Source organism: Apium graveolens, chromosome 4, assembly GCF_009905375.1.
Source record: "Apium graveolens cultivar Ventura chromosome 4, ASM990537v1, whole genome shotgun sequence".
In the NCBI taxonomy this organism is placed as follows: Eukaryota; Viridiplantae; Streptophyta; class Magnoliopsida; order Apiales; family Apiaceae; genus Apium; species Apium graveolens.
The window spans coordinates 17086796-17107279 of record NC_133650.1 but is presented as its reverse complement, the minus strand read 5'-3'; the positions used below and the strand labels follow the sequence as shown (position 1 = coordinate 17107279).

Below are 20484 nucleotides of genomic sequence, written 5' to 3'. Positions count from 1 at the left end.
CGTAGGGTATTTCGACCCTGTAGGTTATAGTCAGGAACCTGAAAATGGACGATGGACTAAAGATAACCTAGTGGTCAGTCGACGAGCTCAGTAGAGTTTCAACCGAAAGACCTGAGTGTCGAAGTCGAATCCAATGGGATCTAGTGGTTGGACGTTAGAGCCTGAGCAGAAGAGTCGGCTCAGAGTTGATCAGTAATAGTTGTAAAGCCTTGTAAGGCAAGTATTTCTGAACTTTTCTTCAAGATATATATTACCAATGTTCTTGAACTGTTTCATAACATGTCGCTATTATTCAAAATAACTCATGTTTTATATTGCAAGAGCTTTAACCTATTTAACCTTGAACCCTGATTTTCTTGATCTTGAGCCATAGGCCTTATTCTTTGTAAACCGTCCTTTGTTGATCCTAAGATACCAAACCATACATATATAATACTACTCCCCAAAGGTATAACTACCAAACACCAAACACTGGAAGAGAATGGTTTGAAGACACATAAACTTTTATACTCCAATTATTCTTTATAACATCAAAGAACCATATCCTGAAAAATCATTATTGGTCTAATACATGACCCTTGTACAAACTGAAAACCGTTCCTTATACATACCCTGATATACCCTTGAAGATATCCATGAGTTTCCTTATGTTTTTTTTCAAGTATTTAACCATCACTGATTATGATCTTGTTTTATCAAATTATATTATTTATCATATTGAACTGCTTTAGGATTGGATAGTTTTTATATATATATGGACCAGATTCGTGGTCAGACCATACCAATGGTCAAGTTAGGCCAATGTGTGCCTTGGATCCAGTAATTAGAGCAGTGGTGTGTGCTTTGCTCGGGGTTAGTGTGTGACTGATCAGCAGCCTAATCTTGGTTTTAAAACTTAAAATGAATATCCAATTCTAATGATTACTTAAAAAGAAACTTGATTCCTCTGAATCATTTCATTTGATTATTGCTTAACCTCAGTAATCCCTATTAATGACTTGTTGAGCTAGTTAACTCACCCTTGCAATTCTTTTATATATTTTACAGTTGAAAAGAATATGGATGATAGTGAAGTTCCTCAGTCCAAAGTGCGGGCTAAGGTTCCAGTTGAGTTGGATCGAGATAGCAGAAGCTTCATGCGATAGAGAGATAGTCAGATTGTAAGATTGATTTATTATCAGTTGTAAGTTAAATTAGCTGGGTTTTGGTACATTGTAATAAAGATTAAGATTGTGGCTTGTTTTCATACTTTAACCTGTTGCGATCCATGGTTATGTGAAGCAGGGTCATTGCAAATAATATTTCTTATACAGGTATATGTATATTGTGTGTGGTGTGGACCCCAAACTTCTGACCCGGGTTTGGAGGGCGCCACAGGTTGGTATCAGAGCTACAGGTTATAAGTCACTGAAATAAGCCTAGATTGTCGAAATTGGGTAGAGGGTTAGGATTAGGAATAGGAAATAGAAAGATAAGACGTCGTGAGGATGAGTGCGACTATATAGTAGGTCTCCGGCACGGTTCGTGTTGCGATTCGGGATTCTTAGCTTGCGATGTGATTTCCAGACAACGGCAATGGTTGATCCTGATTTTCCTATATCATCTGATCGTTTGGAGCCTCCCGTTCATGGATCGTCATCTTCTTTCGGATTTGATTTGCACCTTGTTCCTCCATTAGTATTAATGATACTACTTTCTGTTATGATAGTTGCACCACTTCAAGCTATTCTACGCTATTCTACTACCTTTTGATATGAGACTACCTATACAAGAACCTCCATCTGTGTATTCTTGTTTTACTAGACATTCGGCTGTGAGTGTATCTCTTCAGTTTACCCTATAACTTGTTCTATACTCTCAGTTTAAAACTTGTCCTATGAAGCAATTGTACCTATGAGGATGGATGTCGGAGTCGCAGTAAATGGTGGGTATTGAGCTACAAATAAAGGTGAGAAGAAGTTTAGGAAGAAGATTCAAGTGTTTCGGAGGATAGTTTACAAGAAGTTATTAGTAATTAGGCCAACCATGATTAGCTCGTGGAATAGAGTAGATAAGTGTGAAAATAAAGAGTTAGAGAAGATTACGGATCTGGAGATTTCTTGGAGTTAGATAATGGTGTTATGATGATATGATATATTTATAGTAATAAGATGATGTGACATTAGCCAACTTGTTGACTATTGGATAGCCTGTTCTACTTAACTACTGCAACGATAATGTCGGGAGTATTACCAGTATGGGAACCTTGATGTGAAGCTACGAATAAGATAAAATGTCACGATAATTGAAGTTTCGTCGATTAAGGAAGGCAAATGGACATGATGAAGGAGAAAGGTAGATTGAAGTAAACGAACCTTTATGTGAGTGTTTCTTTAATTTGGTACCTTGTGATAGGTAGGAAGGGCAACAACCAACTCATATAGTAAGGACAACCAGATTTGTGATTTTCAAAATTCTTTAAACAAGTTTTCGAAAAAGATTTTCCCTTACAAAATTTCTAAAAGCCTTTTTGAATAAAATAAGTTTTAAACATTGGTTGTCAAGTTACTACTTGAGTTTCTTGTTTGTTAAAAGACCTGGATTACCCGGAAGGATACTTGTTTCAGATTTAGTATTGTTAAATCAGAAAACAAAGTAACCCGCGATTATGAAGAAGTTGATTATTCCTAATGCTAAGGTGCAAATATTGTTTGACAAGGTCAATTACAGAATCTGCGTACAGAGTAATTGTTCATCCAGTTGCAGAGACCGTTTAAGTTTAAAGAATTCATTGATTTAAAAAGGAGCCTGGGTGTGATCAAAGAAGATTGGGAAGATTTCCAGATTTTTCTAAAGAGAAAAATATTATTAACAGAAGGATCGTTATGTTGAATGATTCGTGGTTGTTCTAAATTTAAAAGAGAAAACTTGAAATTATCTGGTAGGAACGCCATTATGATTGGATTGTTAAAGTACTATGCGTGTAGGTGCGATATTAAAAACACAAGACGTAACAAGTAAGAATCAACCATAATGTTTAATTTGCGAAGGCATTTCAACGTACTTTCTAAAGTTGTTATATGGAGCAATGGGAATATGATCGATTAAGCTCAAAAGATGAATACAAGTGAAGTGTGGATGGTGACCAATGGTGTCATTCTTGTCTTTAATATTGCAGCATATATTCCTTTTTAATTTTTAAAATTGTACGAACTTCTGTTCTTAAATAAATTCTTTGCTATGATAAAAAAAAAGGATATTGTATTCCTTTCAAATTTAAATTGTTCCCCTCAAGTTTTGCTCTCTGATTGGGATGAACAGTGTTATGGTGAGACGCTTTGTCGGGACGACGAAGAGTCGGGTGGGACGCCACCTAATTATGTGTTGTATGCCATATGGTACAAAAGACTGGCCATCTTAAGTACCAATGTGGTTGTCTCATTCATATTCAAATCCTTACTTCTTCTTTCTTTTCAACTCTATTTTTTGTTGAATTTTGAATCCTTCTAGTTGTTTCATTGTACTGTCATTCTTTGCAAGAGGTTTTCAATCAGAAACCAGCATATTATGGACCAAGCGGGCAAAGTTCCATCTACTTCTCACGCATAGAAAGCAAATAAGGGCATATGAAGAAGATTGAAAATCACTAGCCCTAGTGAAGAATCCACTAAGAATCAAGGGAATCTACTCCAATAAGGAATACGTTTTCGAGAACGAGAATATGCGATTTTCGTGTGAAATACGTTATTCAGAATACGGACGTGATGAGATGGATGATTAGGGTGAATACCTTATGCGTTAAAGTATTAAAAGATGTGAGAGAAACTTAATTGTTTATCTCTCAAGGTTTTGTTGATAAGATAAATTACCTTGTTGAATTGATAAGATTAGGATCAAAGGACTAACAATTTAAGAACGTGAAATTGTTGAACAAGTGAGTACCAATGGTGAAATTGAGATTCCTGGCAATAAGTTATGAAGAATTGATATCATGGAAGATAAGAGGATTTGATATTATTCTAAGGAATGGATTAACTACTAAAGCGTGATGTCCAGACGGACCGTCGTGATGAAAAGATAATTCTGAGAATGATAAATGAGAAGATTATGAGGTTCAGAAGATAAAAGAAGGTAAAGAATTAATAGTGATTACGGTGATCAAGATATGAGCATTATGGTGATTATGGGATACATAAAAGTCAGAAGCAAACAAAATTTGAAGATTTAATAGCAATTAAGGAGTTTCAAGATATGTTTTTAGATGAGTTATCAACATTTCTTCCCGATAGAGAAAGAAAGCTCGCGATTGACTTAGCACCTGAGACGAAGCCAATGACTACGGCCTTACCCAGAATGGCACTTGTTAAAATGAGGAAGTTAGCAAAGTAGATGCAAGAGATGTTCGAAGAAGAAACAATTAGACCCAGCATATCCTATAAGGTGCACCAATACTAATTGTTAATAAGAAAGATGGAAGTATGAAATTATGCGTCGACTAGCGAAAGCCCAACAAGTTTACTATCAAGAGCAAGTATCTGTTACCTCGAACCAATGATTTGTTTGATCGAACAAAAGAAGCAAAGTACTTTTATAAGATTGATTTAAGGCTTGGTGTTTCATCAATTAAAGATTAAATCTATGAACATATCAACGATAACTTTCAGAACTAAATATTGTGTTATAAAATTTTTGTATTGCCATTTGGATTAACCAATATACCAGTGATATTTGAACTTGATGGACAGAATCTTTAAGGAATATCTGGATAAGATGTAGTTGTATTATTTAAATTCAACGGAGGACCATGCGAAGCATTTAATGACAACTGGGGAGTTGGAGAAGAAAGAAATTGTATGTAAAGTCTACAAGGTGAAAGTTTTAATGGCAGAAAGCATAGGTAATCAGTGAGGAGGAGACCAAAGGAGATCCAGTAGAAATCAAAGTTACTATGAAAGGCCAAAATGTACCAATAAAAGTAAGGAGTTTTATCATGGACCGGTTATTATTGGAAATTTATGCAAGATTTCTTGAAAGTTGCAACATCTTGAGCGAAGCTAACCAGGAAAAGCAAGAAGTTTATATGAAGTAGAGAAGGGTGAAGAAAGTTTTATGAAGATAAATGAAAGAATGGTTACAACACCTGCTTTATCATTTTGAAAGTATTAAGGAGATTTGGTAGTGTATAGTGATGCTTCTCATAAGGAAGTAGGAAGTATGTTGATGCAGCACCATAAAATTATTGTATATGCACCTAGACAACCGAAACCTTATAAGCACAAGTATCCTACTCATAACTGGGACTAACAGTAATATTATTTGTTTTGAAAGATTGAGAAATATGATATGTATGGAGAAAAGTGTAAGATCTATACGGACCATAAAAGTTTGAAAGATATACTCACGAGGAAAAGCAAATATAGAGGCAGACGATAAGCAAAAAGGAGGGAACGAACGTAAAAATGGTATCAGAAGAATTATCTATGGAATTTTGTAGTTGGAATTGGAAGTTAAAATTCAAAATCTAAAAGGAGCAAGAATGGATAGTGTGACCTTTCGGTCAAAGTTGTGAAGGGAAAGATAAGATGTCAATAGAAGATAATGGATCACGATGTTAGTAGTTAGTAAAAGGAAATTTATGTGCCCAGGAGAACAATCACGATATTCCTAGATTTTCTTCCAGCACCTGGATGCTATAAGTAGAAGGACCAAGAAATGAGATCCCACAGGGAATTCACAATATAAAGTATTTAATTTATTGAAGAAATGCCAAGATATCCGGAAATTTAAAGGAAAATAGTGATAACCAGGTACCAGAAGGAAATTTCAAGATGAGTTAGGAGATGTTGGACATGTCAAAGGATTAAGGCGAGATATTGGAAGCCTAGTAGATAAGGCAGACCCAGGAAATGGTTTTACAAGAAGCGAATCGTGAAGTGTACCAGTGATGTTAAGAGAGAAAAAGGAATAAAAGTATAAGAGTATGTACTGATTATTGGAAGTTTAAGAAAACAACGAATAAGAAGAAGAGAGATCCTATAAAGAATTGATTACCTATGAGATCTAATTCAAGAAGTATGTTATATCTCGGGGGTTAACTTAAGATCCGACCTGAGAACATATCAAAGACTACGATTAAAGTAAGTTAAGAGCATTGCAAGCTCTGGTGATATTATGTGAAATAACAAGTGTATCAGGTGGCTATAAGGAATTAGGGAACATGGTGTATAAGGAGTACTTGGATAAGCAAACTGTATTTATTTATAACATCCTCAGCTACTCAAGGAATAATAAAAAAAAATTATGCGTGGGATGTCCAAGGATTTTTCTCCAAAGATCATAAGGAAAGCAACTATACGTTGTCTTCAAGAATGAAATTGTGACTAAGGATAACAAAAGATTCTGAATTAATCCACTAACAACTACCTAAGCAAAGCCGTATAATCATAGATGCCTTATGCCGACAGAAAGGATTGGATACAATTAAGACCACCGAGGAGTTAATAAACAAATTGGAAAGAGTGGAATCTGAAGTTCAAATACTTAAAGGTGATGATACGTGAGTATATGAGATTACTTTTCAGCCTTAACGGATGAAAAAGAGTAAGAAATGTTTAAATGTTTGGAAACCAAGTTGAAAGCAAGCACCACCTATCATCCTTAAACAAAGGGTCAGAATGATAAAGCGATTCAGGAAATATAAAGTATGTTGAGAGGTTGAATTTTAAGGAAACACCGGAATGATCATTTATCAGCGATGTCAGCTTTGGAATGCCACTTTACCAAGCTTCATGTGAACGTAAGTGTAGGTCCCCATTTTTATTAAAATAAAGTGGGAGAAAGGAAGTTGTCAAATTCTAAGTTAAATCGGCACACCAAGAGCGTAGTAATATTGATTGAAGCAGTTCGGAGTAGACAAAGAAAGAAGGCGAAATTATATTAAAAGAAAGTATGAGTATAGAAATAGGACCAGTAGGGTTAATAAAAGTGTCATCCTGAAAGAAACCGGATAAGTCTAAATAGAAGGGACATATCAAGTCCTAAAATTTGTAAACCATTCGAGGTATTGATAAATATAGATAAAGTTGTTCATGAGTTTATGTTACCATCACGACAGTGTGTACATATAATGTGTTATGCGTGTCAATATTAAGGCGATAAGTATTTGATTTGAATCGAGTGATTGATTAGGAGCCAATGGACTCTTTTCAAAGTTTGTTATGCATATAGTGATCGATCCAAATTTTTGATCGTTAAAAGCGAGTCTTTGAAAATGAGTGTATATCTATAATAAATACGTTTGAAATCCGCAAGTAGAAGAGTCTACTTAGAAATTAGAGTCAGATATGCTTGACAAATATCCTCACTTTTTTAGATTACCCAGATTCCGAGGACAGAATCTTTTTAAGGGGGGAAGGATATAACGACTCGTGTATTTTTGAATAATTTAAATATGTGATTATTATGGAAATTATTAAATCAAATATGTGTATTGGTTTTGACCGCTATATATTGTTTGATTATTATTTATGTGTGATTTATGATATACCGGGTTGTTCGCGTGATTAAATAAGGAATTGTATTGAATTGTTTCGCTTGTAAATATGGATTTAATGCAAATTTATTTGCATAAATACTTGGAATGTCTTTAAAATTATTTTATTGGCTTTAAAATTTCAAAATTTATTTTTGGGATTTTATAAAATTTAGAAATCAATATTTCATCAATTATTTACCCCTGTATGATTTTCTGATTGTATATATTTGTAAAATCTGAATTTAATTCCCTAATTCTTCAAAAATTATGAAACTTATATTTATTTAAGTTTGGAATATTATGAGAATTTTAAAATTATTCTGGGAATTTCTGGGATCAATTTTACCCGCGCGTTGATTCGTTTATTTGAGAAAAGCGGGTATAAAGTGCACCCTAAAAATTGTTTTAAAATTTTGAAATCTATGTTTTTATCAACTTCGGGATATTTATAATATTTTAAGACTATTTTCGTAATTTTCTGAATTTGTTTTAAGAGCAGCTCGGTTCGTTAATTATTAAATGCGAGTACGAGATGCGTCTCAAAAGTGTTTTAAAAATTATGAAAATTTTATTTTATTAATTTCGGGATATTTATAGTATTATAAGACTATTTTGATAGTTTTCTGAGCTTACTTTATGATCAATTTGGTTCGATAAAATAGCAAAATACGAATTGAAAATTTGGCTTGCAGTCAAGGAAAAACCAGACACGTGTCCTATTAATCGGACATGCGGCTGGCAATTAGAAAAAAAAAACAGGGTATGCTTCAGTTTTGTTTTGGGATAAAACATCAAACTCTTTTTCATCTGTATATACTCCCCTCTCGATTCCTCTCATATCTCATAAAGCTCTCTCTCTCTCTCCCCTTATCTCTCCCTCCTCTCTCTCCCCGTTCTGCTATTCTCCCTCTCCGTTCAATTTTCGACCACCGCCTTTATTTTCCGGTTGGTTCTGCGTGGCCTGCTTTTGGTTCAGTTGCGTGAATATATATTGGCGTGTGTATCTTGTGGGTGTGTGCGTTTGTGGGTGTGTGCGTCTGTGTGTGGGAGGCTGTGTGTTTTCAGGCCATTTTTCCGGCCGTCTCTGCATTCCCGATTATGCTGTGGTATTGGCGCGTGTTACGCGCGTGTTGTCTTGCTTGCTTTAGGATTTTAACTATTAAATTTTATTTTCTGCAGGACTAATTCTGATTAATATGCGTGATATTAATATTTCGTGCGGGAAATATCTTTGAATAATCGGTAGAATTTATTTGGACACCCGAATTTTCGGGCACTAATAAATTTTGCCGCTGTTGACGATGACTTTTAACGAGTCAACAGTGGACCGTGATGATTTTATTCTGAGCCCTAACTTAATAGATAAATAAATGTAAAATATGAATAATAATTAATAATAGTATTGAATTGGTGACTGGGAAATTATGGATGTTGGTTGTTGTGATAAATTGACGTCGATGATGTGTCGACGGGTAGCCCGATAAACAAAGGGAACGCTGCCCGATTTCCGGGAAATCGAACTCCGTAAATACAGGAACGTATCTGATGCATATCGGGACGTCGAAAAACTATATATATATATATATATATATATATATATGTGTGTGTGTTTTATACGAAACTTGGTTGTACAATGTATGGAAATATTTTGCTAAAATCGATAACCCTGATGTCGTAAAATAAAGAGTATATATATTTTCCGAAAACAAACACCGAACCGATCTTCGAGATTGTGAACCCTATTTGTTGCGTGTGTTGTTATAATATTTATAATTACGAGTCGGGTTTGAATATCATTGGGTAAGAATTAGTATCGAGGATATGTCAAGCATACCTAGACGTCTAACGTAGGGTATTTCGACCCTGTAGGTTATAGTCGGGAACCTGAAAATGGATGATGGACTAAAGATAACCTAGTGGTCAATCGATGAGCTCAGTAGAGTTTCAACCGAAAGACCTGAGTGTCGAAGTCGAATCCAATGGGATCTAGTGGTTGGACATTAGAGCCTGAGCAGAAGAGTCGGCTCAGAGTTGATCAGTAATAGTTGTAAAGCCTTGTAAGGCAAGTATTTCTGAACTTTTCTTCAAGATATATATTACCAATGTTCTTGAACTGTTTCATAACATGTCGCTATTATTCAAAATAACTCATGTTTTATATTACAAGAGCTTTAAACTATTTAACCTTGAACCCTGATTTTCTTGATCTTGAGCCATAGGCCTTATTCTTTGTAAACCGTCCTTTGTTGATCCTCAGACACCAAACCATACAAATATAATACTACTCCCCAAAGGTATAACTACCAAACACCAAACACTAGAAGAGAATGGTTTGAAGACACATAAACTTTTATACTCCAATCATTCTTTATAACATCAAAGAACCATATCCTGAAAAATCATTACTGGTCTAATACCTGACCCTTGTACAAACTGAAAACCGTTCCTTATACATACCCTGATAAACCCTTGAAGATATCCATGAGTTTCCTTATGTTTTTATTCAAGTATTTAACCATCATTGATTATGATCTTGTTTTATCGAATTATATTGTTTATCATATTGAACTGTTTTAGGATTGGATAGTTTTTATATATGTGGACCAGATTCGTGGTCAGACCATACCAATGGTCAAGTTAGGCTAATGTGTGCCTTGGATCCAGTAATTAGAGCAGTGTTGTGTGCTTTGCTCGGGGTTAGTGTGTGACTGATCAGCAGCCTAACCTTGGTTTTAAAACTTAAAATGAATATCCAATTCTAATGATTAGTTAAAAAGAAACTTGATTCCTCTGAATCATTTCATTTGATTATTGCTTAACCTCAGTAATCCCTATTAAAGACTTGCTGAGCTAGTTAACTCACCCTTGCGATTCTTTTATATATTTTACAGTTGAAAAGAATATGGATGATAGTGAAGTTCCTCAGTCCAAAGTGCGGGCTAAGGTTCCAGTTGAGTTGGATCGAGCTAGCAGAAGCTTCATGCGGTAGAGAGATAGTCAGATTGTAAGATTGATTTTATTATCAGTTGTAAGTTAAATTAGTTGGGTTTTGGTACATTGTAATAAAGATTAAGATTGTGGCTTGTTTTCATACTTTAACCTGTTACGATCCATGGTTATGTGAAGCAGAGTCATTGCAAATAATATTTCTTATACAGGTATATGTATATTGTGTGTGGTGTGGACCCCAAACTTCTGACCCGGGTTTGGAGGGCGCCACATACAAGATATCTCATATTTACAATTAATCAACCTATTCTGCATATCCACGAGTAGTCAACATGACTCATATACTCCTACAGAATCTACACAAAGTTATTTGCAGAAATGTGCTACAATACTTATTTGTTACATAAGCTACTTACCCGGTGTATGTCAAATTGTCATCCGTCTGGACTATATTAAATCATCCGTCGGGACTATATTTGATTATCCATCGAGTTCTACAAAATTCACTAAGTTAAATCTACTAAGGTGTTTTGTTTAATTTATCATCAATTTCACAACATATTCCTAACATAACCCAAACAGTCAAAATCCGCCAATACCAATCAGTCAACCAATCCACAACAATCAAGAACACTACGATCATAAATCAATCTAAATCAGATCTACACACCAGAAGCACTCCCAGACCCCGTAATAGCCAAAACCAACACAGAATTTACTAATCTTACGGATCTGATCTGTATATTGATCAGTAGACTCTGATATCAATTGTTAGGTCTAAAATGTACATACAGAGGGGGGTGATAATATGTTCTTCGTTTTCTTAAATTAATTGCAGCGGAATATCAAAACTAAAACGAACTAAGCACACAAAGAGATTCTGGGTAAATATTCTTTTTATTCAAAAGTATAAATACCCAGAGGTTTGCTTACAACTTCAAATAGAAAGATCCGAAGCTACAAATATAAAAAGAACCAAAGCAATAAATTATAAATCTAGGATTCTTCTTATCACTCTAAGAATTAAAAACTCCTATCAAAAGGTATTAAATACAATCAAGGGAGCTTTAAATAATGAGTGTTACAAGTTTGTAAGGCTTTAAATGGTGTGGAATAAATTGGACATGACCTCTCCTTGTAAAATCAAGCTTTCAAGAGTGTTGAGATGATTTTACAAAAGCTCTGCACTGTTGTAAAAATGGAGAGATGAATATACAATCTGCATCTATTTAGTTATATAGATTGATAGGTTGGAGAGAGAGAAGATGTACACGTGGCACTTTGTGAACTAAGCATTTGAATTGAGCCTGTAAAATTATTTACTTGTGTTCTTCTACACACTTAGTATACTTACTTGCGACTTGTGTTACAAAGTGTACGCTCCTTTCTTATTATTTACTTGTGAAACAGAGTAGCCCTTGTGCAGTACTTGGTTTATTTTGTTGATCAACCTTAGCTGCGACATATCCTGCTTGTACTATTTTTGCCTTGGAATATATTTGAGTGTATCATTTTACTTGAGACTCCTTGACAGTGTTTCTTGCGACTTGGTTCAACAGTATAATACTTGCAATTTTTCTAAGTTATCAACTTAGTTGCGACTAGACCTGGCCACTTGTGCGGGCTAGGCGGTCCGGGTCGGGCCACACACGGGTTGGGCACTCGTAACCTTAACACTGAACCGGACCGTTGAATTACGAATCGCGCTCGGACCGGGTTTAAACCGGAAAATAATAGCTCGTAACCGGCACGCGAATAATCACGGTTACGAGTTGACCGGGCCGTGCACGAGCTGTGCGGGCCGAATTGTGCAAAGCAGCATGAGGCTCCTAATTCCTAAATACTAAATACTAAATACTAATATATATATATAAAAACCGTAGTCAGTGTAGGGTATAGTGGTAGGTAGTATATTAATAATAGTTTTAGGCTTCTAGCAGTATGTGGTAGAACTTCTAGGGGTTGGCGCGTGCACGAACCCGCGGGCTGTGCGTGCTGCGCGGCTCGTGCGGCTTGTTGGTTCGTGCGGGCCGGGCCGGTCCCGGTTCCATAATTCTGTATTCGTATTTGATCCGTTGATTTAGGCGAATTATGCGGGTTTGAACCGGCCCGGTTCGGGCCGAATAAATCCGGTTTTTTGTACGAGCCGGTCCCGAGCGGGCGGTTCAAACCCGCCCAAGTGGCCACCTCTAGTTGCGACTCGTGCATGAGTGTACTGCCTTATAAATTTTTTCTGTTTCTTATCCTTTTGTTCTCCAAACAAACAAATGTGCAGGACTCTGTTTGTTTTTGTTTTGAATTGGTAAACACGCAGCCACGGAGGTCTATTTCATGCGGCAAAACAGAAGGGATGGAATGAGGAGCTGGCGCCACGCGCGCCTGAAGGAGAGCAGCAACAACAAAACAAACACCGCCAATTGCTTTGTACAACCTGTGAGTTTTGATTTCCTTTGTTTATGAATTCCACCCGGGTCCCGCAGCAATAAACAAACAAGTTACCTGATTTCTACCTGCCAATTCCTTTGAAATGCAACTCTGGTTTCTTTTGATAGAGAAATTAAATATTTATATTAAATAAATAAATAAAATGAATTGGATTTCATTTATTTATTTATTTAAAAATAAAATATAATTTATTTATTTAAAATCAATTCTTGATGTAAAATTAAATTAATTAATTAATTAATTTCCATTTATTCATGTAATAAAAATTCAGTCATTCATTAAAAATAAATCTTGTAAATCCTCGAGATGTACTCCTCTGAATCTACAGAATCTACAGGCCTTCTAATCTCCGGATTTTCGTACCTTAAAATATTTTCAGACTCCTCGAGTACAAAATCACTTAACATTATTTCTAAAAATAATATTATGTTTCCATTCACGGATCACTGACGTCTAGTGCACGGGTCTGATTCACATACGACTAGTTCCGCTCGCAGATCTTCGTATTATACCAGTATAAATCACTGTTAAGTCTTCTACCAAATATAACCAACTTAGTAGGAATCTTTAAGTTTTCATACTGATTCTGATAACTGCTTCGAATGACTCCAACCTTATTCCTCTAATACCCGAACATATTAATCAACTTCATACAGATCATTGTTGACGTCCTCTTCACTACAACTAACAAAACCTCTGCGTATTCTAGTGGAACATAGATTATTTTAAAATTCTTTTTCTATGTTGAGTTATCTAAACCAGTATTGTTGAGTTATACATGCAGGTTCAATCTTACTCAACAGTTTTATATAAACTTTTAATTGTCATGGTCCATGTACTAACAATTTAAGAAAAAATGTTAAAAATAACAATTTTTTGATACAAATGGCTGAAAATACCCATTCTGGAAATGGATGGCTGAACCTGAAAATACCGTTTGGGATACGCATTTGCCATTTGGATATCCAGTTTTGTACAAGATACGTATTTGTCAAATGGGTATCCAATTTTTTTTAAGATACGCATTTGACAAATGTATATCTCAATGCGAATACTCAAACTAAAAATTCTTATCTTCAGTAATTTTCTTACATACTCAATTCTCAAATGCGTATTAAACTTACCCAATTATGAAATGCGTAACCAAAATGATATTTTCAGCCATTTATTTTGAAAATGGGTATTTTGAGCAATTTCACCCCAAAATGGGTATTTTTAACAATCACCCACAATTTAATAAGGACCGTTAGATCTTTAAATATTTGATCATAACCGTTAAAACTAAATAAAGGAATAGTCTCTCCGTTTTTATATATTTATCGTTTGACTTTTAGCACACATCTCAAAGTGTTTTGACCGACTACTAAAAATTATTATTTTTAAAATTTTATTTTTCTGAATAAAAATATATAACCTGTACTAAAATTCAAAAAAGAAATTTGTGAACATAATTATTTTAACTACTCGATCAAACCACTTTAAACAACGTGCAAAAAAGTCAAATGACAAATATATAAAAATAGAACCACTTTAAACAACGTGCAAAAAAGTCAAATGACAAATATATAAAAATAGAGGAAGTATTTTATAATCAACCATAAGTAGATATTCTAAATTGAATAAACAATCCTATTTTTTCAATGATTTAAATAAAAAAGAAGTAGGTATTCTAAACTAAATAAAATATTAATGCAAAATATATTCTATAACCAACGGTAAATAGGTATTCTCAATTCAATAGAATATCTTATCTTTTCAATAATTTAAACCAAAAATAAGTAGATATCCTAAATAGAATCGGATAATAATGAAAAATTCGTAATATTTTCTCTTCGATTTCTGGATTATATGTGTTGGACAAATTTTTCAAATCATCACTGTATTAAAAATTATTTTATAAATTTCACGTGGGTTGTTAAATCGCCAAAATCTGATTTATAGAATCAAGATAAAGCCTAAACAAAATTAAATAAACCTTAGTAATTTTTGTTATTTGTTTAAACTTTAATTTGATTCTTATTTTAACTATTTCAAATTAATAAACATGAATATTTCTATAACCAACGATACGTATTTATTCTAAACTAAATAAAACATATCACATTTTTAATGATTTAAACCAAAAATAGGTAGGCATCTTAAACTCAATAAAATATAAAAAAATGTTATATAACCAATCAGGGGTGCCCATGGGTTTTAAAAGCCCGCCCGAACCGATGTAACCGACTCTAATTTAATCTGAAAAAATTTAAACCGGACTTTAATCGAGTTAAAAATTATTAAAACCGACTTAAAAAGGTTGAGTTAGGATTTTTCGTATAACCCGCTAATTTCAAACCGATCTGCACTCGTACTTTTTTTTTTGCTAAATAATCTGCACTCGTACTTTTAATAATATGATTCGAGTTCGTTAAATCATTTGCATACATTTAAGTACTATGGTAATTGCAGCTTTTAGTTCTGCAATAAAAGTTGAAATGGCAATTTATTACTCTAATGATCTCATGCTCAGGTGTACCCGTGCAGAGGGGATCGGTGCAAGTTTGGTTGTATTAAAATCAGTGTTCTAAAAATCGGTCGATTAATTAATCGATTAATTAATCGGCCGATTAATTGATTAGTCAGTCGATTAATCGGAGTTCGGACAGATTCTGTCTCGATTAATTATTAATCGGGTCAAAGTACAATTTTTTAAAAAATCGGTCAAAATTATCGCAGTTCTGGAAAAATCGGTTGAATCGGGTCAAAAATCGGTCGAATTGGTCAAAATTTTAAAAAAAATATATTTTTTAAGAAAAATTATAGTTTTTTGAAAATAATAATTAATATCTAACATTTAATAATTAATATTAATAATAATATATTAATATATTTACTCTTTTACATCGAAAACAATAGTCTATTCTTATATCCCTAAATTCTCTACACAAATCTTTATTTGAATTAATCCCAAATCTCAATACTCAACTCGCTTGCCCAATCGATTCACAATCTTAAGGTATTCTAAATTTATTCAACAATAATTACATCTTTCATATTTGTATTATTTTTTTCTACCCTCACTCGATTTATTTTAAATCTTAAGGTTTGAACTAGTAAATAGTAATTTCCTAATTATGAAAATCTTGAATTTATGATATGTAGTTTTATTTTCATAAATCTTATAAAAGGTCATTTAAATAAAATTATTTATTATTATTTATTAAATAAATTATTTCCGATTAATCAATCCGATTAATCACTGAAACATCCGCTTTTTAGAATACCGATTAAAATTAATAACATCATCACATTACCATTTGTAACTTTTAATGTTTCACCTCTTCACACATGTTACTTTCATTCTCTAACTAGAAATTTGACATACAGACGAAGAAATTATGTAGTGGCTTATTCTAACCGATTTAAATCGATGTAAATTAAACCGACCCAATTAAAAAAAAAATCGAACTTTAGGGGGTTAAGAATTAAAACAACACAATTAAATAAGTTGGGTTAGAATTTTGTATTTAACCCGCCCAATCTCGACCCGCGAAACGGTAAGTAGGTATTCTAAATAAAATAGAATATCTTACATTTTCAATGATTTAGACAACAAAATTAGACATCCTGAACTAAATAAAAAAAAATCAAATATTTGTCATTACTCCCTTCGTTAAACATTCTCTATTAGCACGTATTTCGATACTTTTATAAAATATAGTTTCATAATGTTTTTTTTAAAAAAAATAAATAAAAGTTTAAAATAAAAATTTTATTTTAGAAAAAAAATTAAAAAATATTATGGAATTATACTTTAAACGAGTATTGAAAAGTGTGCCAAAAGTAATGTAAAGAATCCAGTGGGACTGAGTGAGTTATTTATTTTTCAATTACTGAAAAATATTTGTTGGACAAATTTTTTAAACTATTACTGAATTAAACGTTAATTCGTGAGTTTCACGTAGGTTGTAAAAGCGTCAAAAACTAATTTATAGAACTTGAGATAAAGGCCGAAATAAAACCAAACGAATCTCAATAATTTTTTTTATTTGTTGAACTTTAATTTGATTATTTTTGAACTATTTCAAATTATTAAACATTTGTTAAATAAATAACAAAACATTTTGCACGCCAAAACTTTAAATATTTGATAGTCTGTCAATCAGTACGGTACTTGAGTTTATTCTCTATTAGTACTGTTACTCTGTCTCCCCACCGCTTCCAGTCTCGAGTATATATTTGGGAATTTATATTTCTAATTAGGGATCAATTGAGTGGGGTTGAGGCCTATGTTCTTTAATTAGGAATCTGGTTCTTCTAAACTTCAATTAGGGTTCAGTTACATACATATAATTTTTTAAATTACATCTAATATCTCTCTCTAATTTCAGGTTTTCTTCGTTTGGGTTTGATATACCTCTCTAATTTCTGGTGGTCATCGTTTGGGTTTGCACTTGAAGCTTTTTTTCCTTGGACAAGTGGCTTGGTTTGTATGTGCGGTTGTTCTCTCTCTTGTAATGTGCGTGTGTGCGTTTCCTTGTTTCATTGTCTTCTTGGCCGAGTGACCATTTTGTTTCTCTCGTTCCTAAAATTCAACTACTTAAAATCAATATTCCTAGATTTATTATTTCGGTATTTTGTTTTTGAATCTTATGGAAGGTGTAACAGTAAATCTTATGGTGTCTAGGTTGGAGTCAACATTTCGTGACAATTTAGCTGATATAATATTTATCGGTTTTGTATCTTGGGTTGATTTTGTATAATGTTATGTACTCTTCAATTTGTTGGTTTGTTATCTTCAATTTAGCTGAATGCGTTGTGAATTCTGATATCACCAGGGCAACCTCCTTCCTCTCTGGAACCTGTAGTGGCTCCATATGTTTTATCATCGTGTCTGCTTGGACATGGTCGGTACACAAAGGCTTCACAACTACCCTCTCTCTTCTTGCCTTTTTCATTGGTTATTTAATGGTTAGTAACCTCAACCACTTCTGTTAGTTATGTCAATTATTCCTAGAGTATCATTGAGATGTATAATATAACCAACTTGCAGAGACCTAACAATATCAAGTACTAAACAATCCCAACAAATATATTCAAATGTGTCTTTAATCTTTATATGTCTACTTATATAATGCACAAAGCTTTCCAGATTGATTAATACCCATTTTTTACTCCAAGAGTTACTTGTATTGTAAAATTACATTAACCTAATTAATTAACTAAACTATTGCTTCAGACTAGAATCTAGACATGGTGATCCCACCTTTTCTAAGCTCATTGGTAAGAGCATACACATAGACCGCATTTATGGGTTGGCTGATACACTAACATACGAGGTATCCTTCTCCATTCATAAAGGCATAAACTTTTTATTTTTTCATATGCACTTGGTTATCACCTTCCATTCCATCGAGAGAATATCAGCTATAAGTTTGAACTGTAACATGCATGTCAATATGGATTATTGTATCAGGCCGTTTGTCCTATGCTCTTATAGTTCTTCCTTAATCAAGCCCTAGTTTATATAGAAATATTTAGCTTGAACCCAAATGAATAGTACTTTTGGTTGTTTAGTTTCCCAGCATAAATCCCCTACTGAATTAAAGTAGTCACACACATTGGAAGGATACATTCCTCAAGATCATCTTATTTTAGATTTTGGAAAGGCCAGACTTTTAACGTCTGCCTTATTTGCCCTGTTCATGTCAGAATGAGGCATATAATTTATCTTGTTCATAATCTGACTGTACAAGAAATCAAGCATCACAGATTCTATCGACATTTGAATTAAAAAACATAGTTTAAGGCCTTGATAATCTGAAGCAGCTCTATTTTTGACTTACATATCTGCTCCATATTTATTTGTTTACTTTGTAGCAAACTTGTGAAGCCCTCGTGATTCTCCAGAAGTAAGGTTTACTTTGTAGTTATTAAATTCTTAACGTTTTTCCTTTCACCTAATCTAACTTGCTTGTCAGTACTCATGAAATACATCTGCTTGCTAGCATGGGTTCTAAGCCTTGGATTTTGTAGCAGTAAAGGAAGGGCATTGTATCATGACCTCCACGTTTTTCTGTTTGATCAGGTTTTCTCATTTCTTTTAATCTCTTATCCATTGTATCATGCTTTTGCTACATATTTCAGTATTCGATCAATACCAGTTCTAGATTATGTCAAAGAAGCCGTTTTAAAGAAAATACAAATAACACAGGATAGAAAAAGATTATCGGAGAAGTACCAAAATGGTACTGGTTTTTTGTAGTTTCTAGGACTAGCTATTTGCTTGTAATTTCTAAAACATAAAAGTTAAAAATAACTATATTTTTAGTTTAGAGCTAAATAATTGTTAAAAAATAGTTCTTTAATTCTAAATAACTTATAATTTCTGTAAAAAATTATAAGTTGAAATTATTTTCTAGGATAAACAAAAGAACTTGATAGATAGATTATAATACTTGGCTAAAATATTTGCTACCCTTAAGTGAGAAATCGAACCCAACAATGAAAAAAATTATTAACTCCATTACAAAAATAATTACAATGAACTAGCACAGTTATTCAACGTTAAAGTGTCAGATGAAATGAAGTCTCTCAACAACCGTCTTCCTAATGCAAGGATGGTTTACCTGGATGTGTACAATTCTCTGATGGAACTCATTCATAACCCTCGAAAATATGGTACATGATCTATCTTTCTATATATGTACTAGAAAATATTAAGACTTACTAGTCTGCATCGTTTTTTCTGTCCTCACACCTTGTTCTACAAGCGGGGTACAACGAGTAAAGCAAATTCGAATGCTTATTGAGTGATATACTTTGCAGGATTTAGAATAGCAAACAGAGGTTGGCACAGGCACCATTGAAGTGGCTTTCTTATGTAAATGCCCTTGTCCAGATGTTAACAACTACATTTTCTGGACAATCAATATCCCCAGCCCCAATATACATCAATTAGTGGAAAAGAGCTTTGGTAGACTGATCTTCAAGGAGATAGCTAAAGATAGCTGCCGGATTAGTTAAGTTAATTGCGATTCTCGTAAATTAGACTTGTAATGTTTGTATTTAGTAGATTAAGAAGTTTGGGATGTATTAGATATATTACATTTAATTGTACATCGGTTTTATGAAATGGTATTGTTGGATAAATCGTTGGGTTGATGAATTTATTTTCGGGATTGCATAAATATTAACAACAAATTTTCATTTTTTTTATTAGCAAAGTGTTACATTAGCTTTATAAAATGTTACAATAACAAAAAAATGGGACCCATATTCCATGTAATAACTGTGGGCCCTAATGTGGGTCCCACTTTTATAAAAACATTTCAGAACTCTAAGGTAACATAAAAAACAAGTTACAACTATCTCTCTTTCTGTTGCATTAACAAGCTAAGGCAACATATAAACAAGTTAAAACACGATGTTGCCTTAGGCACCAAAGATGTTACCTTAGACCCCTAAGGCAACATGGAAAAACCTATCTTTAAGAAAATATTACCTTAGCTTAAAAATGGGGCAAGAGCAACATATTTACCCCCTAATGCAACATTTTTTTGGTGTTACAGTAGGTATTTTATGGTGTAGTGATA

The 20484-nt window shown here is 33.5% G+C and overlaps 1 long non-coding RNA gene across 7 annotated transcripts; it reads left to right on the top strand.

Annotated features, from left to right (window-relative positions):
• The first annotated feature begins 17063 nt into the window (after window positions 1-17063).
• LOC141717843 (uncharacterized) lies at window positions 17064-20098 on the top strand. Of its 7 annotated transcripts, none has more exons than XR_012573825.1 (4): window positions 17065-17379; window positions 17728-18977; window positions 19509-19570; window positions 19718-20098. It is a non-coding gene; the product is annotated as an uncharacterized LOC141717843 (long non-coding RNA). The 7 variants fall into 7 exon arrangements; XR_012573822.1 differs by having other exon boundaries at window positions 17065-17388; XR_012573821.1 differs by having other exon boundaries at window positions 17065-17408.
• Window positions 20099-20484: the final 386 nt, after the last annotated feature.